Genomic DNA, 19,653 nt, shown 5'->3' on the forward strand with positions numbered 1-19,653 from the left:
AGACTATAGCAGATCGTGTGATTCTAGACAGTGTTCAGTCACCCTGGCTGATGGTGTTCCGCCATTGCGTGCATTGCGGTGGCTGGCAGCATGCGCAACAGTGTGCCAAGTTTTTTTTCTGCTCTCCTGCCTGTCACTCCTGCAGCACTGGGTTTTCACTGACAATGCCAAAACCACACAGAGGGGAATGGAGTGTACACCTCTTCAATGGCATTTCAGCACTAGTGTCTGTCAGCATTGAAAACTGGTTTTGTCATTTGGTGAGTTTCCGGATGCTTGAACGCATGGATAGAATGCCTAGGTTGTGAGCATGTGCAGGTAAACTCTGCTCCTCAGGCAGTTGGTGGAGTTTTGCTGAACTCCACGCTCCACGTAGAAGGCAGAGTGGCAAAATTCCACAAACTCCACCAGTGGAGCAGAGTTAAATGCCCAACCCTAATAGGGACAAGATGTTTACAATCAATTGAATTAAAATTTAAAATCCTCTTTAATGCTAAAGTCAGATTTTAGGTCACAATTCTGAAAATGCAACTTTTAGCAAGTTGTCATTTTCTTATCCCAATCTTTTTTGCCTTTTGCCCGGGTCCTGGGTCACATGACTGTGAATGACTCTGCTGTTGATGTTTATGTATTGCTTCCAGACAGTAACATAATGGGAGCTTAGGTGTGGACAGGATGCATCATCATGGTGGGATGGCTGTTGAGGGAATCTAATAAGCCCAAAATACGCATCAAGGGCTGTGCCTCCTGCACAGACAAAGGAATCTGACACCAGACCTACCCTGTTTTTGTCACCCTAGACAGTTTGGAGCCTTGACATGGCAAGGGGAGGAACTTTCCAGAATAGGATGGGGTATGACAGGTAATAACCCACACACAAAGGTTGGCACCAGGTATAAATATAGGATCTCTAGAGCGATTCACCAGAATAATCCTGGACCTGTGAAAGCTAGAGAAGAAGGACTGCCCTACTGCGCTAGGACTGCCCTGCTGCATGAAGGGCTGCCTTGCTGTCTGAGAAGGAAGATTGGATCTCCTTACCCTCATCCCAGGCTTCTCAGAGTGTTCCAAGCATCAGTTGGCTGACCTCCTGTGTGAGCTATAGGAACACAACCTGTTTCAGATGCCTCCCTGAAACTGCCCAGCTGACCTGCTGCAATTGGACCTGACTAAGCCCTGTTGCTGGCCTTGTTGGAGTGAATCCTGATCCCTAAGAAGTGCTCCCAGGTCACTGGAATCTTGGCTGGAAATAGAGAGAACTACTCCTTACCTTAATGAAGATTCCATCAAATCTGGCACAAAGCCCCACATACCCTCACCACACAGCTAAGGGCTTCATTGAAACTGATGCCTAGCAATATACTGTCCCCCAAAACCTAGCCACACAGTTAAAAGCCTCATTGAAACCAACACAGAGTGATGCCAATCTCGTCTAAGCCTCGCCGCCGAGGTAACAGCTTCATCGAAACAGACCCCAAACAACGTGAAGCCCTGTAAAGCTCCAAAACATAGCTGAAAGCTTGATGGGAACCAACACAGAGTGATGCAAGGCTATGCAAAGCTACACATACTTTGCACCAAGGACATGCAATATGACTTCCAGTCGGCCAAACTCAGTCCTGTGCTTATGCTCCAATGTAGTTGTCCTGAACTTTAGGCTTTGCCCCAGGCCAGGTGACACAATGACAACAGTTTGTGCTTTGTGCCTTTTTGTTCTAAAAAACATAAGATACATTATCTATGGCTCTACTTATTGGATTTGTGTTGTTCTGGTTTCATTTGATTTATTAAAATTTATTATATTGTGCTACGTTAATTTAGGATTTTCCTTGTGTTGTGTTTTTATTTTATTACTATTTATGTGCTGTATAAATACTTTACACATTGCCTCTAAGTTAAACCTAACTGCTTTGTTTGCCAAGCTACTAGAGGGTTAAGCACAGGTTAATTTAGTATATTTTTGGGGTTCACCCTAACAAGGATTGGGTCTTCCATCCCATCTCAACTAATAACCCCAAATTCTTACAGATTATTATAAAAACATTTGTGTAGTTTGTTCAAGATATGACAAGTACCTGATTTGGTTGAATTTTATGCTGGTGGCTGAAAAATGGGGGAAAACACCTTTTTGCATGACATTGGCAAAAGAAGGCTTTGACCAAACCAGATACCTGAAACTTGAGCAGAGTGTCCATGAGTACTTTTAAATTTCAAGCCTTTCTTACAAAAGAGAAATAAGGACCAAATGTTTCAGGACTGATGATCAATGTTAAGACGAAGAGTTCTTTATGTACCTTTGTAATTTAGTTGTTTGATGTATGCATTGAATGCACTATACTGATCACCAAGTTATTGATACCAAAATAGGTGGCACAAAATGTAATTATTGTATGCTCTATTGATTTCCCACAATTGAGTATCAGCTGCAGTTAAAAAGTATTCAACAAAATCAATGTATCAGATTGATTAACAGTAGCTGAAAATTGGGGTAATGTGATGCCTAGAAGGCAATCTCTGTCCGCTCTGCAAATAACTTTTGAGAAGAGGAAACAGAAGGCAGCTAGAAGTAATGCATGTTTTTGTTCTAAAATATTTGGACACATTCCCATTTTTGAGCTGAATAAGCAGTGTTACAGTGATCACTGCCTATAAAGAACAGGAGCTTTAAGGAATGTGGCAAAACAAGTTCCCATTTGGAGATACAAATGCTGGGATGGTGTTCTGCAGTTCCTTGCAGGCCACCATCTCTGTGTTTGTAGCAAATCATAGGGGTCACAAATAATGAACTTCCTAATTAATATGAATAATAGGTCAGCTCCTTTTTGCGGCTGGACATTTTGCTATGCATCCTATTTGTACATAGGTTGCAGTGCAAAGGCAAAAACTGGATGCAAAATGTCGGTGCAACATTTGCGGCCATGTTTTGGGCCACACTCTTGATATATATGGCAATGTATCTATTACTCAGAATCACAATTATCATAACAGAAAGGGGAACACTATGGTAGTAAGAGCTTGCAGAGGTGTGCTTGCAGAGGTATGAGCTTATATTGTGTTTTACAGGTGATTAGGATTGTTTTTATCTGTTTTGAAATCTCCAGTGCAAATCACTTTTTTAGTATTGTTAGTTTATGTTTCAATGTGGGAGGTAGTGTTTCTAGCAGGTAACCTGGGATTCCTGATTGTACCGCCTTGTGTGCTATGCAGATTTTGATTTTGAAATTGATGCAAGCATCCAATAGCAGCCAGAACAATAGATTTAGTTTCAGGGTAAAATTATCTGATTACTTTGCATTGAACTTTCAAGTGTAAGGTTGTAGATCTGAGCAGCCCTGATAAAATGGCATTGCAAATCTTTCAATTGAAGAGTACTGGGCCCATTCAAAGATCATGATTTTTGTGTTGACCTAGTGCTGACTGCTGCTAGACAGGAATAAAGTGCTGGTGCTCCCCCTTGAAACATGGTTAAATGTGCTTATCCGTGATTGACATATTAACCTTGCCTATAAGTCCCTACTATATTGTGTAAAAAATGCACCCAGTGCCTGGACTTTAAATAAAACATGTATACTTCACCACATATTGTGACATCCACAGAGATGACCAGTGAACCATAGTTTTAGGCCTACCATGTGTAGCCTGACTGCACCAGCCTATACACCCGCTGTCAATCCTGTCAAAGTAATCAATTGAGATTGGCAGAACACCCTGATTTTAAATATTAATAAATCTTCTATAAGTAGAACTTGTCATCCACAGAGTAACAGTCCTCATGATTAAAGGTAGAACATGTGCAAAATTAAAGTTGGCATGCTCCTCCAGTAACTAGCACTTAAAAGCTGTTTTCAATAGCAGGGCTGCAGTTAATACCTGAAAATGTCAAAGTACAGAAAATAGCATTTAATGTATAACTTTTGACAGGAAAAAGCTTAAACCCCCATTCAAATTCGTTTTTCATATTTATTAAAATTCTGTTTTCTTGGCAAAGTCAGAAGCTATATGTTGGAAAAGTAACTTTTGGAAAGTATACTTATGCTGCCTCAGCTCCAGTTAGGCTAAGTTGCATTGACCTGGGACAGCTGGCCTGCCTAATGTTCCCTGAAAATGAGGTGTGAAAACTGCTCTCACAGAGCGACAGTAGCCTGGATGTGAGGGTGGTTTTTTATAGCTCTTGTGAGAAAAACAGTTGGGGTGGGTTTACAAATTTCATTAATTTGAAAGGGACCAAGGGGAGGCATGCTCTTTTGCAAGGAGCTACTGAGTCTGGCTTTAAACCCAGTGGGAGAAAGGCTGTCCCTAAAACTAGTGAAGAATAAACACAGGGGAGGGGGCTGTTCATTTCCCTGGGGGACACTCAGGTTCTGCATAAGGGAAGAAGAGTTCCCCTATATAGACTCTTAAGAGTAAGGTGCAAAGGGAGATTGTTTGCAGTAGGGCAAATAGGAACTGCTGGAATAGTGGGTAGGGTTACCCCAGGGGTTTTGTACCCATTAGTTAGGGAGAAGCGATGAGTCACCCCACCATCTGCCAAGTGTAAACCATAAATGTGACACATCAAGGAAACCTGCTCAGAATACTTTCTGGACCTGTGGACGTTAAGAAGAGGGTTGGGCCCTGCTTGCTGTAACCTGTGAGGAACCCTGAAGGATGGAGTCTGCACTCCCTTGCTCCCAGGACAAAGAAGTAGACACCAAGGGTCCATGTGCTGATCTCCTGTGTGGCTATAGGAACACAAAAAATAGGTAGTCACTTTTTTGACTGGATTAATTATTGCCCAGTCCCAGTTTGGCCAGTACTGGGTACTGCTGATGGCCTTTGCTAGATGTGAGTCATAGATGAAGACCTGAGCAAAAAAGAATTTACCCATTGTGGTAAATTTGGTTACGGGTTGAGGAAGTGAAACCCTACTCAAGCAGCAACTGCTATCCTTGTCAGGGTGAAACACAAGCACATCTCAAAGTTACTTGTGTTTAACCCTCTAGTAGCTTGGCACACAATCAGTCAGGCTTAACTTAGAGGCAATGTGTTTATGCAGCACACAAAAGTAATAAAATGAACATACAGCACAATAAAAATCCCATACCAATTTAGAAAAAGAGGGTATGATTTAGTAGATTATGTGACTCCAAAACAACAAAAATCCAATCAGTAAAACCAGAGATATGCAATATGAACATTTAGGTAAAAATAGTGCTTACAAGCAAAAAGCTCCAAATGTATTTACCTGGTAGCAGCAGACCAGGACAAAATCACAAATTCTGGCTGGCCTTGTAGAGCATGGGTCTGATACTGGTACGAAGTTCTGTCTGCTGAAAAAGTCCCTTAAATCCAGGTTGCAGAGCATTATAAGTTACCACATTGAGGATGCATCACATAGCAGCAGTCATGAGGTCTTGTGTTGATAATGTCTCACACAGCAGCAGTTCTAAGATGCTGCAGGACTATGATGTGAGGTCCTGCATTGAGGAGTGTTGCACAGCAGTGGTTCAGAGGAGCTGTGAGATTCTGCATTAGGGATGTGTTGTGCAGCAGCAGTTTTGATGCGGAACTGTGAGGTGATGTGTTTTGTAGGTTCTGCTAATACCATAGCTGGACTGTCAGAGCACCTTCAGGTCCACTTATAAGGATACATGAGCAGGACTAGCAGCAGGCAAAGTCTGGGTGCAGGGTTTAAGGTTTCAGGGTGGTTGGAACCTTTTCTGTCCCTGAGACCCTTGGAGGCACTCAGGTGGTCCTAGATTCAAGGTGCAGGTCCTGTCCTTCTCACTCACTCAGGCAGAAGGGCAGCAGAGTTGCAGGACAGCAGAGTAGCAGTCCTTCTTGCAGCAGAGCAGCGGAGCAGCAGAGCAGTCCTTATGAGTCTCCCACAGGTTCAGAGGTGTGCTGAAGATTTGACTCTGTGCCCCCATTTCAGAGACTAAGTTCCAAGAAGAAAATCATGACTGACCGAGAGCATGAAACATATTCCAGGTGATGATTGGACCTCGGTGGAAGGGAAATTAGAATGTATCCCAATCTGAGCTTTTCCTGCCTAAACCAATGACTTCAGCAAAAACAAAGAGTTTATGGATGGAGTTCTGAAGCTTTTCAAACACTCACCCCCAGACGCAGATATGGGTTGAATCCAACATTATTCTTTAGCTCACTTTGCCACCTCAGTTCAGACCTAGCTATATGCAAATCAGCCTTGACCTTGTAACTCATGGAAACAGTCTAGCCCGAACTGCCAAGCCAGGTCTTCCCTGAACCGGAAACTAGCATCATGGGACAAGTTTTGGGGTAAGACACCTCTTCAGCCAGGCTAGCTTGAATCCAGTGACAAAGTGAGCAAGGGACCCATGTCTGGGCATACCCTGCTAACTTAGGGCGAACAAAGCAAACAGAAGGAGATGATGGATGAAGTGCTGAAACTTTTCAAACACTCACCCCCAGTCACATATCTGGCTTGAATCCATCAATGTTCTCTATCTCACTTCACCACTTCAGTTCAGACCAAGCTATATGCAAATTAGTCTTGACCCTGTACCTCATGGGAACAGTCTAGCCCAAACTGCCAAGCCAGTTCTTCCCTGAACCAGAAAAAAGCATTCTGGGCCAGTTTCGTGGTAACACCCCTATTCAGCCAGGCTAGCTTGAATCTAGTAGCCAAACAGGGATGGTGTGGTGAGCAAAAGAATGATTGGTTTAACCCAGATCCTTGTGACTGGGGGTGAATGTTTGCATTGTCCAGCATTCCACCCATCAATAGTTTATTTGACATATGTCGCCCTAAGTGGGAAGGGCATGCCAAGATGTGGGTCCCGTGCTCACTACACCACTGGATTCAAGCTAGCCTGGCTGATGAAGGGTGCTGCCTGGAAACCGGTCCCAGGACTCTTGTTTCCCGTCCGGGGAGGAACTGACTTGGCAGTTCTGGCTGGACTGTTCCCACAAGGAACAGGGTCAAGACTGAGTTGCATACGGCTAGGTCCAAACTGTGGTGGTGTGCAAAAGAATCATGTATTTAACCCAGATCCTTGTGACTAGGGGTGAATGTTAGCATTGTCCAGCATTCCTTCCATCAATTGTGTCTTTTACATAAACCAATGACTTCAGCGGGACATTTTACAATGGTTGCCACATCAACTTCACCAGATACATTCTGCTACCTTGCCCTGCTAGAAGACATTTTACTCCAATTTCCAGATTAAGTCTGAAGGTAAAAATTCACGTGGTGCAGCTGATCTCTGGATCCATTGCATTCAACATCAAGTCGAGCCTAGGTCGCGGTCTGCTGCTGCTATAGACTTTGTGCTTTTAGATGTTACTTTAAACTTTAAGAACTCATTTCCCTGGTTTCTCCTATTGGATAGCTGTCATTTTGTTGTCATTCTTTTTAATAAAATCAACTCCATATTTCTAATACAGTATGGGATTACTGCTTTGGCACTGTACACATAGTGTACACATTGCCCTAAGTGAAACCTTTGTGCTGTAGATAACATGAATTGGGTTCAGTTTAATTTACTAACTTTTAGGGTTCTCCCTGACAAAGGTTAGTGATCCCTATTAAAATGTATTAATAATAATCCCCCTTCTTACAGGTGTGTGTTGTTGATACCATTGCATATTATGTCAAAGATCATCTTTTTTCCAGAGACAAAGAGAGAAGTTAGCCTGTAATGACAGAAAAGGTATAGTTATAATCCTATATGCACTAATTCAAATGTAAAAATAATTTTAGCTATTGAGAGATCACAACTTCCACAAACCAATGTTATCTTTTTCATAGAAAATCATCCAACAAAGTGTACAAACAAAACATTCCACAGTCTTCTAGATAATACATACATTAACACTACATGGCCATCACAATTCAGGAATCTTCAAAACAAATTAAAGGTTTAGAGCCTTCAAATATTTTAAACAAATGAATGAAAATAATATCGAGAAATGGTGTGCTTTAGTCAAGCAAAGGAAAAGTATGACCAAGTTGTAAGGTAGAAAAGCTTGGTTTGGTCTTCTTCTGCATTTTCCTATTCAAGCCAAAACAGTATATTTCCAGTGCATAACTTATGCTCATAATATACTTGACAGTTGCTCTGATTGGGACCCAGACAGGTATTCTGCATGTATTTGTACATTGCTCACCAACAGAGTTGTAGAAATTGTTGGGAAATATGGGCATGTCCAAAAAGATACTCTTAATAGTGGGTCTCTATCCTCCCAATCACTACGCAAAACATGAATAATGGTTGGTGGCTCTTGAAATTTAGTTGTGTGGTCCAGACTTTGGGCTGCATCTCAATGAGGATGCTGCCTGCCTCTCTTTGTGTAAATTCATGTACACTCAATGCAAATAACAACGACCTCCTGCAAACACTTGAGATTCCTAGTGCAGGACAATAATACATTTGAGGGTAAATCATTAGGCAGTCAAGAGATGGAAAGGCAATCAATTACCTATATCAAGAACACACATGATATAATGAACTCAGTGTAAACTAAAGCAATCTGTCTACAAATTACATATATTTAATGTTGTCATGTTAAAAACATTTCTAAACATATATTAGATAGAAACATAATATTAAACATAATAGACACTATGTATGAAAAAACAACACTAATACAATGCAAAATTACATACAACAGTGAGTTCCCAAATTGATATAGTGGAATTTTTTTAAATCACAATAGCAAAGACATAATAACAAGACAGTGGCTGTGAGATGGGTCTTCAACGCGCGTTTTGGTGCACACTGCACCTTCATCAGGAGAGCCACAAACACATTTCTACAAAGTGAATTAAGATCATAAAAGTAACATGTAAAAAAACACCGAGTGTCAGATAAACAAAATTCAATGATTAACTACGTACCTTCACCATAACCATAAGTTAAAAACAATACATATAGTACAGTGTGTTTCATGCGTGATGGAGTGAAAAGGAGTGTATAAAGTTTATAACATCCCCGTGAAATAATCCATGTACACTGTCATGACTGGACAACCCAATTGCCCATAAGTGAAAGCGATATGCATGTGTGTTTGTGTGTGTATGTCATGCAAAGGCATCTATACGTGGTGGTAGGGTACTTCGTAAGGCTCAGGGGGACTCAGAAGTGCTGTTTCCCATTCACTACATGTCCCCCTGCATGATTTTTATTTTCCCACTTTTGTATTATAAATAATGTTAAATCGGGCAAAAAGGGATCAGCAGAAATGTTTTCAAAAACTGTTTCTGGAAATGGCAATGTAAGATGATAGGATGGTCTTCATATTATACATGTATTTCAAACCTTATTGAGGATGGCTCATCTGTGCTCTTCCCTGTGGAAGCCAGTTTCAACATATCAGTCTGTCTATAGAGGTACAAATCACAGTCAAAGGTCTGTGGCCAAGGGCATGATTGCTGCTGTATACAGTCACAAAAGATATGGACTGCCTGTCTTACCCCAGGTATAGTGCCCTCAGCTGCTTGAGATGCAAGAGCACAGCAACATCCCGTGATTAGACAAAGTGCTACAAATCCAAGTACACATTATGGACTTCCAGCAGCTATATTGGAGGCGTTAAATGTAGAATTGGCAGACCCCATTAATTCTATGTGGGTATTTTAAAATTAATTTGGAGGGGCAGGTTCTAGATGTAAAATATAAATATATGGGTCGAAAACTTTAGGCTTTTACTCAATTGTTGAGGGATCATGGTTTGGTAGATGTATGGAGAACTGTAAATGAGTCAGATCCAGGATAAACGTTTTATTCGCATCCACATCAGAAACTGGTAAGACTTGATTACATATTCATGTCCAGGGCGCATATAGTTGGAACAAAAATGCAGGTTTGGCCGCGGATTACGGTGGATCATGGTCCTTTATTGTTAGATTTATATACTTTAGGACAGAGGAGGGTTGGAAGGACATTTACTTTTAATAGGAAACTATTGAATGATAAATCATTTATTGATCACATGCTTAGGTGGGCTGTGAATTTTCTGGAGGTAAATAGGGGACCTGCCTCTAGTCATATAGTATGGGACACTCTTAAAGCAGGAATACGTGGAGAGGCAGTACGTTTTGGATTAGCTAAACAAAAACAAGGCCAAATACTGATGCAGCGGCTTTTGGGGGAGTTAAGGATTGCGGAACAGGAACTGATACATGTTCTTAGACAGGAACTTGACGGCAAGGATACGCATACTAAGATAGCATGCTCTAAGGCCAAAATAAATGTGATTTGGTTTAAGGAAATCGCCCTCCAATACAATACTTATAAACAAGATAGATATAAATATGGAGAATCAACTGGAAGATGTCTTGCTCAGAGATTAAGAGTTAGACAGTCCTCTCAGAGAATCTCTGCTATGACTGATGAGGCTGGTAATACGGTTGAAACAGAAGAGGGTATTATGGGGGTCTTCTATGAGTTTTATCAAGAACTATACACGCAATATGATTCAGATAACCAAGATATAGAGACATTTTATTGAAAAATTGAGTTGAATAGGATAAGTGTAGAAGAGCAAGTATTATTAGATGAATCTATAACAATCAAGGAACTTGAAGAGGCATTAGGACATTAGGCAAGTGGGAAAGCTGCAGGGCAAGATAAATTGCCACTAGAGCTATATCGGTTGCTATTTCAGGTTTTGAAAATTGACATGTTGCATGTTTTTAAAGAAGCTCAGCTTGGGAACCCGCCTCCATCCTATGATGAGGCCAATATAGTTGTGTTTAAAAAGAAGGATAAGCCTTCGAACACACCTGCGTCATATAGACCAATATCGTTTTTGAATGCTGATGGGAAAGTTTACGCCAAGATATTAGCTAATAGGTTAGTGAGAGTTATCACGTCTTTGGTTTCTATGTCCCAGCATGGATTTATACCTGGTAGAAGTACGATTAATCACATACATAGAGTCATTAGCCTTATAGATTACGCCAATGTACACCATAAAAAGCTTGGACTAATATTTCTCGACACTGAGAAAGCGTTCAACCATGTTGCTTGGGTTTTTATTTGGGGCATTATGTGGGGGATGGGGTTCGGACAGGGTTATATCAGAGCAATTCAGAGTATGTATAAGTCACCACGAGCCAGGATTTGTGTGATGGGCAGGGAATCACAGCAAGTTTTTATCAGTAGGGGAACAAGACAGGGATGTCCCTGCTCCCCGTTATTTTTTGCATTATATATTAGTCCATTTGTGCATATGCTAGAACAAAGTGCTAGTATAGGATCAATGAAATGTGGGCAGTTATAGGTGCATGTTCTAGCTTATGTGGATGATATTGCAGTAGCTTCGGCAGATCCAGCACAAGCAATAAGGGAGATAGAAAGGCTAGCTGAAGAATTTTGAGTGGTTTCTGGATATAAATTAAATTCGGCTAAAACCCAGATAGTATGTACCAATCAGGCCTGTCCGGGCGAGGCTTGTGTAATCAATTAATAGTTCCAGGGGTGACGCAGCAGCTGGATTGGCTTGAGTGCCTACACCTTACTTTGGTAGGGAGACGAAATGTAATAAAGATGATTGTCCTCCCCAAAATACTCTATTATTGTAGGGCTGTACCGAAGGAATTAACAAAAAAACATTTACAGAGAATTCAATCCATATGTGACAGATTTATGTGGGGACAACGAAAAGCGAGAAGAGCATTTAAATTTATGATGTTACCTCTTAATAGGGGAGGGTGGTCCGTTCGGAAATTTTGTTTTTATTATTATGTTTGCTTATTGCAAAACATGCGGATTTTGTTGACAGGGGAAGATGTGATAGGTGCAGAAGCTCAGTCGATATATCAATTATTATTAGGGGAGGAAGCCAGAAATGTCTTAGTAAAATTTAGCGAGCCAAGGTATTATAAAAAAACACGGTTCAAGGTCATGATTACAGCTTATAAGGTGTGGAAAGTGATATGCAAATAGCTGGCCATCCCACAGATTAATTATTATACTCCTCTCAATTCAGCTGTTAAGTTTCCAGCTATATTTTGGGATTATAAGATGCTGTTGTGGAGGTTGAAGGGGATTAGACAGGTGGGTGATTTATTTAAGGGGGGAGTATTATGTTCATTTGCAGAATTAGCTGAAAGCTATGAACTTCAACATCAGGAAATTTTTAAGTATTTGCAACTTCGTGATTATTTAGTTAGACATCATCTATATGACAGTATTACAGTATTACCGATAGTAGAGGCAATTAGGAAGAGGGCAAAGATTGGGGTATTATATTCCATTTTAATTGAGTCTCAACTGGACGAGTTGGCTGCTCATGATCTTAAATGGTCCATACGATTAGGGCAAGATGGAGAGTTTAAGCAGAGCTCTATTGATACTGCAGGGAAGATATTGTTATCAGCAAATTTGAAAACACAACACTTCAAGACCATATTTGATCTATATCATACCCCAGAGAGGGTGATGAAGTGGGGTGAAAATAATGATGGGAAGTGCTTTAGGTGTAGTACCGATAGAGCTGATATTGTGCATGTCTTTTTTGACTGTACGGTATTGTCACAATTAAAACAACAAATAGAGCTGTTTCTGCAAGAGGTTACAGGAACTACAATTTGTATAACAAAATAAATTATGCTATTGGGGATTCGGGGAAATATGTCAAGTGAGCAGCCAGTATATAAATTTAGATACATGACATTTATTGCCACTGCGGTGGCGCGATTATGTAAAGCCTCATGTTGGCTTCAGAGTGGGGCTCCCTCATTTGAGATGTGGAGGGCTAAATTTTATAATGTCTTTAATATGGAATATAGCCTTTACTGTATGAAATCAGTTGGACGGAAAACGCTAGGGCTGCAGATTTGGGAACCATTGATACAATACATGAGGTGATTCTCTGATCTTGGTTGTTAAATGATGCTATGATCGAAATATGTTTTCTTGTTTATTTTAAATACTTTTCTTGGCACTATAAGTGTAATTGAAGAAATTTCTATGTATGGACCATAATAGATATGTATTTGTGACATGGATTGAATAAAATAAAAAAAATTAAAAAACATATTATGGACTTCCTCCTAATTCCCAGAAAACAGGAGTGACAGTTAACTTTGGTAGCTGTTTGCCATGGAACTTATCTAGCCTACCTTTCAATGTTTATGAATAAATATTCAGCCTTCTGGCCAATTCAAGGTTCACCTTTTCTAGAGGCAAAATGTCTTAGCTATCCATGCTAAAAAAGTGAAAAACGTATTTCAGGACTTAGTAAAACACATTGTGCTCCTCCAGCCTGACAGAGGGAGACTTTCAGGTGGATAGAGGTACTGCTAGTGATGGACAGGGGAAGGTGGAAAAAGCAGCCCTAGTAATAATGCTCAAACTAGGCCAATTATCTTTGATTCCTTACAAAACTCTTGCTCTATTCATTCACCATACACTCTCTCTCTCCTACTCTTGCCTCCCTCTGATTGCTTTCTCTATCTTCCCCTCCCTCCCTCTTTTTATGTCTCTCTTGAAGCCTCCCTGTTCCTTCAGCAAATAAGGTTGGGGAGCTGCAGAAAGTGAAAGAGGCACCAAGAGCAGCTCTGGTTTTCAAAACCAGCCTACAAATTCTGCATTCTACCAGGGAAGGCCCAGTGGAATAAAAGGCCTGTCTGGCCCTGGATACTGTCTGAAATCAAACCAGTAGACTATGTCAGACTATTTCTCAAGCTCTTTTGAGGGAGCTAATTTGAAGAGTGCTTCCAAGATCTGAGACTTAGGACTAATTCCCAGCTTGATTATCAAATGCGTTTCAGTGTTTCTACAAAATGTGGTGAGAGAAGAATTCGTTATGTGATACCTGTGACCAACTGTGACTTGCTTAGTGACTCTCTTTTCCTTCAGCATGATCTTGCACTAGGCACAGCACTTGGCTGCTTTATACTTCCAATGTTTCTTCGTTAGATTCTAAACATGCATAATTTTGTAATAACACAGAAGACAAAACACGGGCCCTGATTTACTAAATGTGAAACAAACCCATCACATAGATCTTGTGTGGGATTTAATATCCAACGCAAATCAGGATTTCCATTTGAACGTTCCCACTATGCGGTACTTTGAACTTATTTGTGTCAACAGGGCATTCCATTGAAGGTACATGGGTATTGCCATGCAAGCAGCCATGGATTTTGAAGCAAAACCACTCTACTAATATTATTAGACATGTGTTTGTGCCAAAACCTCACCCCTCCTCAAGGAAGGCATAGCAGAGAGCAATCTTTTCATCTTTTCTTATTTTTTAAGTTTTGCATATGTGCTGCAAGTACACAAAAAGGGATGGGTGGGATGCTTCTATTTATCTCAGCAACTGGTAATTAACTGTGCTGCATCCTAGCCAATCATTCATTTGCCCACAATTCCCCTCACATTAGGCCGAGTCATATGGAAATCAGCATTGATGCTGCTCCAATAGTAAAAGCTCCCGACTCTACTTGCCCCTATATTAATAGTTGGTTCCATACTCCCTACTAAATATGATTATACTATAGAGACACCGAGGGTCGATAATAGCTATTCCCCCATGTTATGATGGGTATAGGTGAGGGGGGGAACACGATGGGTAATATTCAGAATAGTGAACACTGACTTTGTACTAATTTCAAAGAACCTCTTTAACATCATAATATTCAATGACACGTCAGTGACCTTTACATACAGGAAAGTGTCTGTCAAACTTAATTTCAGGCCATGATGTGACCGCGAATATTAAAGAAGTCTTCATGGTGTTTATGAAACAAAGAATGACCACAAACCTGCACATGAAATATTACCATTACCCGGCAAGATATGGCAGGGTACCATTCTTTGAAGGTGCCCCTGCTATTTATGGTGCAGGACTGGAGGCTATTTCTGTTGTTTATTTAGAAGAGATATGCCTTTCTTGAGACAAGGGTATGAAATTGCAAAGACCCCTGTTAAAAGACTGCCATTGCAAACATTGCCCAGGACATGCTGGAGTGTGTGACATTGGCGATTGCTTAACAAATGAAAAGACAGCCCCAAAAGACAGTGGGGCTATGTACAGAAAGGAAACAAAAAGCATCAAGGTGGAGGAGTCCACCTTCTCCTTAAATCAAAAAGAAATATGCTTTGAAAGTCATTAACAAAAGAAGATCAACAAGTCATAGAGGGCTTCAAAGAACAAGAAAACTAGAGCTCAAGGAAATATTTTTTAAACTTAACAACAGTAACCATGTTCTTCATGAATTGCCCTTCTGAAGGAATTGGAGTTAAACCCATGCAGACCAGAATTGAATGTAGCTTTTTTATGGAAGTCTTGTCTTTAGCTGCTTTAATCCCGCTTGGGTTGATAGAGCTTTTTGTTTCTGGGTCCATAGTCATGTAAGTGGATCTCAACAATACTTAACTGCACCTGGTTTGTAAAATCACAAAGTAAACTATGCCAATATAGACGATTATGTTAAAGTTGCAATGAATGCTTACTCTGTAGTAACCATTTTGAACCAAGTGGATATTACATTTGGTGACCATCTCATCACGCAGAGTGATAACATGTATGCCTACAAAATTACACCAAGAATATTCTCAGTTACAGCACCGACACCCAGGACATACAACTTTCAGCTGGGCAATACATATTTTGTTTGCTTTTCAGGTCTTTTTTAAATTGGCACAGATCAGGAGAGAGAGGCTTCTCACTCTTGTTTTCAACTCAGGTATGCTCTATATAGAAGGAACTCAATGGACGGCTCTGTTTTTATATTAAGATAAGGTTATGTATTTGACAGTCCTGTGGTGTTCTCTTCTCACAACATGCATACAAATTCCATAGTCTCATATCTACGAAAAGGATCATGTACAACAAAAGACAGGCCCTGGATCCTATCTCTTTCAAATGATGTGAGAATTGTGTACATTGTATTAGTAAAATTTCAGAAATTATGATCTTTAGAGGTATTTTAAACTGTAAATTTGAACAACTTTGCAAACAATACTCATGCTATCAAATATGTAAAATAAAACACAAGCTCTGCAACAAGCATGGCTAAAACCACCTACATAGTTTCTCCAATGTGTAAAGCCATGTAAGGTTAAACTTTGGTAATGCTATATGTATGAAATAAAAATATTTCATCTGAGTGTGTGGTCTACATCGTTTATGCACAGTTAAGCATCACAATATATACTGTAAATTAGGATGTTTTAAACAATGCCAGAAAAGTGATGAAAAATGACAAAGCTGTATTTACAAAACAATTTACACAGAACAGGCAGCCCTCAAATAAAATTTAATACAGAAATGAAAATATAAAATACAGTCTCAATCATATTACTACATGCATTTTCACCAGTATTTAAAAATTAGGTTTTACAGACAGCTTCTGAAGAAACATTAGAATGGACACCACATCTTTTTGAATAATGTCTTTATAAGGCTCATAGATAGAGCCTCAGCACTCTTCTGAGGTGAGAGTTGGGAGAAGAATGGGGCAGCATCAAGTGCAGATGAAAAACAAAAGCTAGGAGGATTGTAGGAGCAATATAAGCCAGATCTGTCAAGCTTTTAAGTTATTGGTGTATGAAATGTTGTGTGGTGTGCACCCAGATGTTTGCCTTAACTGTATTTACAGGTTTGTGAGCTTCCACTTTACCGCTGCTAAGCATAGAAAAAGTGTCTTTGCTCCTCCTACTTTTATCATGATGAACTTGATTAACTTATCTAAAAGCCCCGAGTATGTGCTACACAGTGTACACAAGGGTCTGTACTTTAAATGTCAGTAGTAGACTGTAGTACCTACTGCACTATCCACTAGGGGGACAGCCTATCATTGTAGCCTGACTAAAGAAGCTTTTAACTCTAATTCAACCTATCAAAAGAAACCCTTTTTACAGGTATAAACCTCCATTTCAAATATTAATAAGTCAATTAGTACATATAGAAATGTAATGTCACACGTGTCCTTAGAGTGACTAGGTTCCTAAAAGCTATTTTCACTGAAGCAAGGCTGACAGTTACATAGGATGACACTGGTATGAAATATCACTTTTAATAATGCTATCTCTACCTAGAAATTTAAGGGCCGATTACTATATCGGTGGGACCGACGTGCTGTCGGTGTAGGTCTCACTGACATATACAACCGTGGTCAGACGGCCACATTACGATGTGGTAAGTCAGACTGCGTTGCCCCAGGCACCGAAGGTTAGCGTCCGAAGGGCTCAATGACCATCACGGTGGAGCCCGTTGGAAAGTCGGTCAGATGGCATTTCCCACAATGGAGGCGGTGCCTTCTCAGGCACCGCTGTGGGGATTACGATCAATATTTCCGTGAGCCATTTCATGCAGGTTCTTCTGATGTGAAAAGGCTGCAAAAAGGCTTTTTTTGGGGCTCCTAGTAGGGTCCCTGTCCCCCCAACCCTCTGCTATGGGTTGTGTGACCCTAAACATCCCTGAATCATGTGGTAGGCACCACATGGTGCTTGACACAGGGTGCAAGGATGTTAACAATCATGTCTTTTAGCATTGGGGCTTGTGCTGTGGCCTTTTTCCAGGCCGTAGCACAAGCCTCAATGCTAAGAGGTATGTTTCTCACCGCCTCCAAGGTGGTCGAATCATAATTTGGCAGGCCGGACCACCGACTACCTGTCGTCTGGTCTCGTTCCCATAACGATTGCGGTCAGATGCTTGTCCGACCGCCATCATAATCAGCCCCCTAATTCTTGTACTGCGTAATATTTATTAAAAGCCCAATTCACTGATGAAGTCAAATTAAGGAAAATGTACTATTTGAAAGTTACATTTTGCCTATTTAACGCCCCTGGAGGTTAATTTACATTATTCACCAGATGTGCGTAATCCTAAATGAGTGTGTATTAAACAGTGTTCTAGGAGCAGAGCCAAAGGCTCAGGTTGAGTAGGTGTTTTTGTTACTGTGGCAGGATGACCACTTGGGCAGTGCACAATAACTTAATTACCTTCAAAGGGGCATCCCTGTCACAGGAACATGTCAGATGACACTTGCACCAGCCCCTACTTTGTTCCCGCAGTTAACTAGTATCTGCATCACAGTGTTAAAAGAGGTGCCCCCAGAACATTGTTTGAAGTGACCAAAGAGGAGGGTTACTCATTTTCCTGGACAACCCTATGGGGTGGCCACAAAGGCTCTGCACAAGGTGAGAAGGGTTTCACAATCTTCGGTTTAGGCAGCGAGGGGCACTGGGGGGTTGTTTGCAGTAGGGCACACAGGAAATGCTGCAATTGTTGGTAGGGTAACCCCGGTAATATTTACCCCACTGGATAGAGACAAGTCAAGAGTCATGCTGGTGATATCATAAATGCGGCACCCACAGTACCCTTTTCAGAACACTACTGGACCAATGGACAAGCAGAAGAAGACAGAACCTGCTTTTCAGGAAAAGAGTCTAGAAGACTGAACAGCTCTCCCACTTATACCCGGGATAAAAGAGGTGGACTTCAAGGGTCATAAGGCTGACCTCCTGGTCAAGCTAAAGGGGACACAACAAACTGCAAGAGGCTTTTCCTGCAACTGACGAGCTGATCACTTCCAACTGGAAGTTCCCTAGACCCTAATGATGGCTTCTGCTGGAAGTGAGTCTTGACCCCCAATCTTCTGTCCCCAAGGTATTGGGACCCTTTGATATGCCAAACTGTGCTCTTGCTGAAATCTTCTGAAATATGAGACAAAGAAACGTTTTTGCTCCAAAGACCTCTGGAGTCCCCGGAAAAACCAGCCAAGCAAATCTGACAAGGTGTTTGGATGCTGGGCTGAAGATTCAGGCTGCACGGCTCAGAGCTTTTCCACAGCAGCAAATCTGATTCAGCTGCACCTCCAGAGAAGGTATCAAGCCTCTTGGAGCTTTGTTGGGCTGGACCCTGCAGCCAATCTTAGCTCCAAATAAGTGACTAAGTCTGCATTTAGAAATCTTAACTGAGGAAGGGTCCAAAGACATCTGGTTAGCGAGGGAGTTCATCACCTTGACCTAGACCACATTCATAGGTTATCCAAAGTCGTGGAGTTCTCCTTGGCCACAGCCTGCTGCCTTGCCACACTAACAAGTATTAACTCCCATTCCAGAGACAAAGTCCGAGTTAAAACTTCAGAAACTATCAAACTTAGTTTCTGTATCTGATCTGCATGCCATCACAGTCAGCTTTAACTTGCTCCCAGGTACCAGCCAAGTGCAAAGAGATGATGCGGTTAAAGTTTAACTGTTTTTGGTGCTATTGTGTTACTTAACATTATAAAAAAATCATGTAACCAATCCTCCGGTTCCTCTAATTGAAGATTTTGTCATTTTAGTGTATTTTATTTTATGAAAATGTATTCTATTTTTCTAAATTGTTTTTAAATTTTGTTTGTTTAGTGTTTTTACTTTATTATTGTTTTGGTATTGCATAACTAATTTAGACATTGCCTCTAAGTTAAACTTGTGTGCTCTGTGCCATAGCTACCAGGGAATTGAGCTCAGCCTAATTTAGTGACTTTAGTGATTCACCCTAGATATGATTGTCATTATTGCTTAATGTGAGTCATCACACACCTTAACTAATACCCCCAATCTCTTACATGCATGAAAAAGCATCACTAATAGAGAGATGACAAAGCAGGTCAGATGCTAGCTATGCAACTGAGGCAACACAAAGTCAACAACACAATTTCACCAATATGAAACATCTTGGCTG

Source organism: Triturus cristatus, chromosome 4_2, assembly GCF_964204655.1.
Source record: "Triturus cristatus chromosome 4_2, aTriCri1.1, whole genome shotgun sequence".
In the NCBI taxonomy this organism is placed as follows: Eukaryota; Metazoa; Chordata; class Amphibia; order Caudata; family Salamandridae; genus Triturus; species Triturus cristatus.